The sequence below is a fragment of the Phocoena phocoena genome, unplaced genomic scaffold (assembly GCF_963924675.1).
Source record: "Phocoena phocoena unplaced genomic scaffold, mPhoPho1.1 SCAFFOLD_41, whole genome shotgun sequence".
Taxonomy (NCBI): domain Eukaryota; kingdom Metazoa; phylum Chordata; class Mammalia; order Artiodactyla; family Phocoenidae; genus Phocoena; species Phocoena phocoena.
In genome coordinates, this window is record NW_027077433.1 from 100,819 (window position 1) to 106,818 (window position 6,000).

Consider the following 6,000-nt stretch of genomic DNA (forward strand, 5'->3'; position numbering starts at 1 on the left):
GTGATTACTACTGCTCTAAACACTGGAGTACAAATATTTCTTTAGGACTCTGATTTCAATTCCTTTAGGTATACCTCATAGTAAAATTCCTGGATCATGTAGTAATTCTATTTTTCAATATCTGAAAACTTGCCATACTCTTTTGCAAAGCAGCTATATCATTCTACATTCCCACTGACATAGCACAATGCTTCCAACTCCCTCACATCCTCACCAATACTTGTTTTCTGCTTGTGTATGTGTCTGTGTGCTTGTGTGTGTATGCATGCACACAAATATATAAACATGCATTTAGTGATATGGAGCATCTATTCAAGTGCTTAGTCATTTGTACATCTTTTTGAAGAACCATCTATTCAAGTCTTTTATCCATTTTTGAATCAGGGTGTTTGCTTCTTGTTGAGTTGTAGGAGTTCTCTGTATATTCTGAACAGAAATCTCTTGTCAGATAGGTGGCTTTCAAATATTTTCTCCCATCTTGTGGGTTGCCATTTTATTCTGTTTACATTTCTTTGATACACATTTTTTAAATTATATACTGCAAATTGTTTATTTTTTTGTTAGCTGTGCCTTTGTTGTTCCTTCATTTCATATTGAGGAAAACATTGCCAACTCCAATGTCATGAAGCTCTTGTCCTGTGTCTTCTTCTAAGTCTTTTTATTTTATTAGGTCTTATATTTAGTTTCTTGATATGTTTCCATTAATGTTTGCATATGATGTTAGGTAACGGTCCATCTTCCTTCTTTTGCATGTTGACAACAAGACTTCTCAGCACCATTTGTTGAAAATATTATCCTTTGTACTTTGAAAAGTCTTAGCAACTTGTCAAAAATCATTTGGCCATATATCAGGGTTTATTTCTGGGTGTTCTATTCTGTTCTATTAGCCTTGAATAAGGGAGAAAATAGTATAACCTATCCAGGTTGATGAAGAACATAAAGAAAGACCAGGACTGAGAATTAGGAGGGCAATATAAAACAGCAGGGAGTAAAAGACAGTGTGACAGAAGATCTTGTATTTGCAAGTTCATGGAAATATGATCATGTTAAACCACTAAACGCTTGACTTGAACAATACGGTAAATGTGCTAGCAAGAAACATAACACTTACTCATCTCTGGGAAATATAGTATGGGCATAAAGATAAAATACACACAAATATATTAAAAAGGGAAGGGTTTTCATGGTGTGAGAAAACTGTAGGATGTGAAATACAATTTACTTCTGTTCTACCATTGTCTCTAAAATTTATCAAAGTGTATATACAAGCAATTCCAATTCTGGTAATGTGCTTGACAGGTTTATATATGAACTTCAACCGACCAGTAAATGTACATTCATAGTAGGACTGTTCTCTAATCCAAAAAACAAAACACAAAAACTGGAAAGACTAGAGTTCACTGTGTCAACACACATACAGATGGAATGATGGTTAACGGTCCAAAAACAGAAGGTGAGCATGGGTGCAAGAGGTTAATCCCCAGGCTGGGGTGGGGAGCAGAGTTTGAGGGTAACACAGGTAGAAAAGGCTTTTGTCCTATCCTTGATTTTTGAGGTATGGAAATTCACAGGTCACTACCTTCATTTCAACATGAATGAATGCACTATTCAATTTATTAAAACAGGAGAAGTAAACATGAGTGATAATAAGTTTCAAACTGTCGCTAATCAAATAAGATACTAAGAAAAATTAAATAATATGATTTAAGAATGAAGTGGAGAGATTGTCCAAGAGGGTAGCATTCAAAGACCCAGAGCTTGATGCCTCTCATGGGCACACCAAAGTCACAACTGTTTACAGAACAGCAACTGATGAAAAAGGCCAGGACCTACCGTAAAAGATGTTTTACAGCTAAACACATAAGGAAGGCACCTCGGCAAGACAAGAAGGAAGGGCTAAATCTCAATAGAGTCAAGACCCATACCACCAGGTGGGTGGCCCACAAATGGGAGAATAATTACAATTTCTGAGGTGCTCCCAGGTAGCAAGGGGTATGAACAGAATATCAGGCTCCCAAACCTAGGGATCCTGTGCTGGAAAGAAGAGTTCCTAGAAAGTTGGAATTTGAAGACCAGTAGAGTTTATTTTCCAGAGAGCCAGAGGGTTGTGGGAAATAAAGAGTCCACACTTAAAAGAGGCTCACAGGGCTTCTCGGGTGCCGCAGTGGTTGACAGTCCGCCTGCCGATGCAGGGGACACAGGTTCGTGCCCCGGTCTGGGAGGATCCCACATGCCGTGGGGCAGCGGCCCGTGAGCCAAGGCTGCTGAGTCTGCACGTCCCGAGGCTGTGTTCCACAACGGGAGAGACCACAATGGTGAGAGGCCCGCGTACCACAAAAAAAAAAAAAAGATGCTCACAGTATCCCACATGACCCGAGAATCAGAACGGAAGCAGTCATTTGAAAAGATCCTGGGTCACACCTACCTCCTGATCTTGGAGAGTCTCCCAGAGAGGCAAGAGGCAACTACAGCACATCCTCAGGGACATAGACACTGGCAGCACCCATGTGGGGGAGCTCCTTCTACCTTGTGGCCACTGGTACCAGCAAGCATAATTTCCGAATCCTCCCTCTATCTTTTTAGCCTCAGGACCTAGGCCTACCCATTTCCACCAGACCATAGACACAAGTAATAGGATGGTGCAGGCCAAGCAACTAACTGAGCAGGGGCATAGCCCCATCCACCAGCAAACAGGTTGCCTTTAGACACTCTCAATGCACAGCTGCCCCTGGACATGGGCCCAGCCACCAAAAGCCCCAGGACCAGCCTTCACACCTCAGTGGACAGACACCAGCCCTAGAGTCCCCGGCCTCTCTGACAAGTGAGCCTGCTCTGGCCTTGAAATCAGCCTCACCATTGGCAGGTGTTTACTGCACAGGGACTGGACGGAGCTTGGACTTACACAACAGCAAACCTGCTCTAGCAGTGGGATCAGCCTCATACACCAACAGGCACACACCAGCTTCAGGAATACCACAGCCCAGCAGCCTGTGTAACCAGGCCACTCACTTGCAGTCCAGAAGCAGCCATGGACTCAGCTGGGTCCTGACGCTGCCCATCAGAATGCCAACACAAGATTAGGGATACCCCAGACCCTGCAGATAGTTGTGTCAGGGACAGTGATCCAACACCGACTCTGCGACTCCTGGGTCCTGCAGCCAGAGCTCAGGACCTGTGTCTTCCTCCCAGTAGCCAGCATAGCCCCAGGACCAGTGACTGGGCATTAGCCCTGATATCACCTGGACTGCAATTCAACCCATAAGTGATCCAGCACTAGATTTGGTGTCCCCCAGAGTTGTGCAGCCAGCTGCCTTATGATTTAGCCTCACCAAGCAGCACAGACAGCCTCCATACTAGGCAGAGTCTGGCAAACATGTACTCCCAGGGCAGCCAAGCCTACCAGACCATCCACAGTAGTCAGCCCACCACAACAGAAGAGCCCAAGCAGCCCGCATAGGGGCTACACCTAGAACATATAGTTCTAGTGACCAGGGGACAGTGGGCGCCTGGGACACACAGGACCCCTCCTACAAAAGGCCACTTCTCTAATGTCAGGAAATGTAACAAATCTACTACGTACATAGCAATAAAAACAGCAAGTTAAGAAAAATGAGGTGACACAGAAACAGGATCCAAATGAAGGAACGGGATAAGAACTCAGAAGAAGATGTAAGTGAAGTGGAGATAGCCAATCTCCTCAATAAATAGTTCAAGGTAATGACTATAAAGATGATCAAAGAACTCAGGAGAAGAACCGATGACCAGAGCAAGAAGTTAGAATTTTTTAAAAAAGAGTTAGACCATTAAAGGACAACAAAACAGAGGTGAGGAATACAATAACTGAAATGAAAAATACACTAAAAGGAAACTACTGTAGACTAAATGATACAAAGGAATGAATCAGAAAACTGAGGACAGAGTACTGGCAATCACTGAAGATGAACTGTAAAACAATAGATTAAAACGAAATGAGGAAAGTTGAACAGACCTATGAACAACATCAAGTGTACTAATGTTTGCATTATACTGGTCCCAGAAGCAAAAAAGGAAAGAGAAAGCAGTGTAGAACATATCTGAAGACATAAGAGCTGAAAACTTTCCTAACCTGGGAAAGAAAACAGATATCCATGTCCAGTAAACACAGTAAGGCCAAAACAGAATCAACCCAAAGAGGACCACAACAAGACTCATTGTAATTAAAATGGCAAAAAAAAGTAAAGATAAAAAGACACTATTAAAAGGAGCAAAGGAAAAGCAACAAGTTACAAACATGGGAACTTGCATAAAGTTATCAGCTGACTTTTCAGGATAACCTCTGCATGCCAGAAGGGAGTGGCATGGTATATTTAAAGTCATGAAAGGGAAAAGTCTATAACCAAAAATACTCTACCCAGCAAGGCTCTCCTTCAGATTTGATGGTGAGATCTAAAGTTTTACAGAGAAGCAAAACTAAAAGAGCTCAGCATCAGCAAACCAGCTTTATGAGAAATCTTAAAGGGGCTTTTTTCAGTGAAAAAGGAAAGGCCACTACTGAAACATAAAAATTAAGAAAGGAAACATACTAAAGGAAAAACCTCATTGGATAAGGCCAATATTCAACAAAGGCAGTAAATCAACCATGTACACAGCTAATAGGAAGGATGAAAGAAAACACTAATAAAATCATCTATATTCACAATAAGAAATTAAGGGACACACGAAACAAGTAGATGTAAAATACAAGGTCAAATTCAGTAACTGTGGGGGAGCAGAGAAACAGTGCAGTGTTGTTAGTGTCCATGGGAAATTCAGAGCTCAGCAACTTAAATAATCACACACACACACACACACACACACACACACACACAACTGAAAGAAATCCAAACATAATATTAAAGATAGTCCTCACATCACAGATGAAGGGAATAAAAGGGGAAAAAAGGAACACTGAAGAAATTAAAGAGGGATTCTAAAAATACCCAAGCCAAATGAAAATGAACACACAATGATCCAAAATCTATGGGACACAGCCAACGCAGTTCACAGGGGGAAGTTATAGTGATACAAGCTTATTCTCAGGAAACAAGAAAAATATGAAATAAACAACCTAACATTACACCTGAAGGAATTAGAAAAAGAAGAAAAAATAAAACTCAAAGCTGTCAGAAAGAAAAAATTTAAGAAAACAATGCCATATGCAATCACACCAAAAAGAATAAGATACTTAGGAACAAACACCCATAAGCAGGTAGAAGACATGTGCTCAGAAATCTACCAGCTATTGGTGAAAGAAGTTGAAGGCAACAGAAAAAGATGGGAAAATATAGCAGGTGCATGGACTGGAAGAATTAATACTGTTAAAATAACCATACTACCAAAGACAATCTACAGATTTAATGCAATCCCTTTCAGAATACCAAAGCATTTTCACAGAACTTGAAAAAGTAATTTTAAAATTTGTATAGAAGCACAAAGACCCCAAATAGCCAAACAATCTTGAGAAAGAACAGAGCTGGAGGCATCATGCACCTTGACTTCAGATTATACTGAAAAGCGAGAGCAATCAAAGAGAATCGGACGGGAGCAAAAAAGACACAAAGATCACTGGAATAGAATAGAGATTCCAGAAAGAAGCTCACACACGTATATTTAATTGATTTATGACAAAGCAGGCAATATGGAGAAAAAACTTTCTCTTCAATAAGTGGTACTGGGAAAACAGGTCAGCTACATGGAAAAGAATAAAATTAGAGTATTTTAGCGCACCATATATAAAATAAATGCAAAACTGAATAAAGACATAAATGTAGGACCATAAAATCCCTAGAGAAAAATACAGAACATTCTTCAACATAAATGATAGCAACAGTTTTAGGTTCAGTTTACAAAGGCAAATGAAACAAAAGCAAAAATAAACAAATGGGACTTCACTACACTTAAAAGATTTTGCACAGTAAAGGAAACCAAAGACAAAATGAAAAGACCACCTGCTGAAGGAGAGACAATATTTGCACATGATAA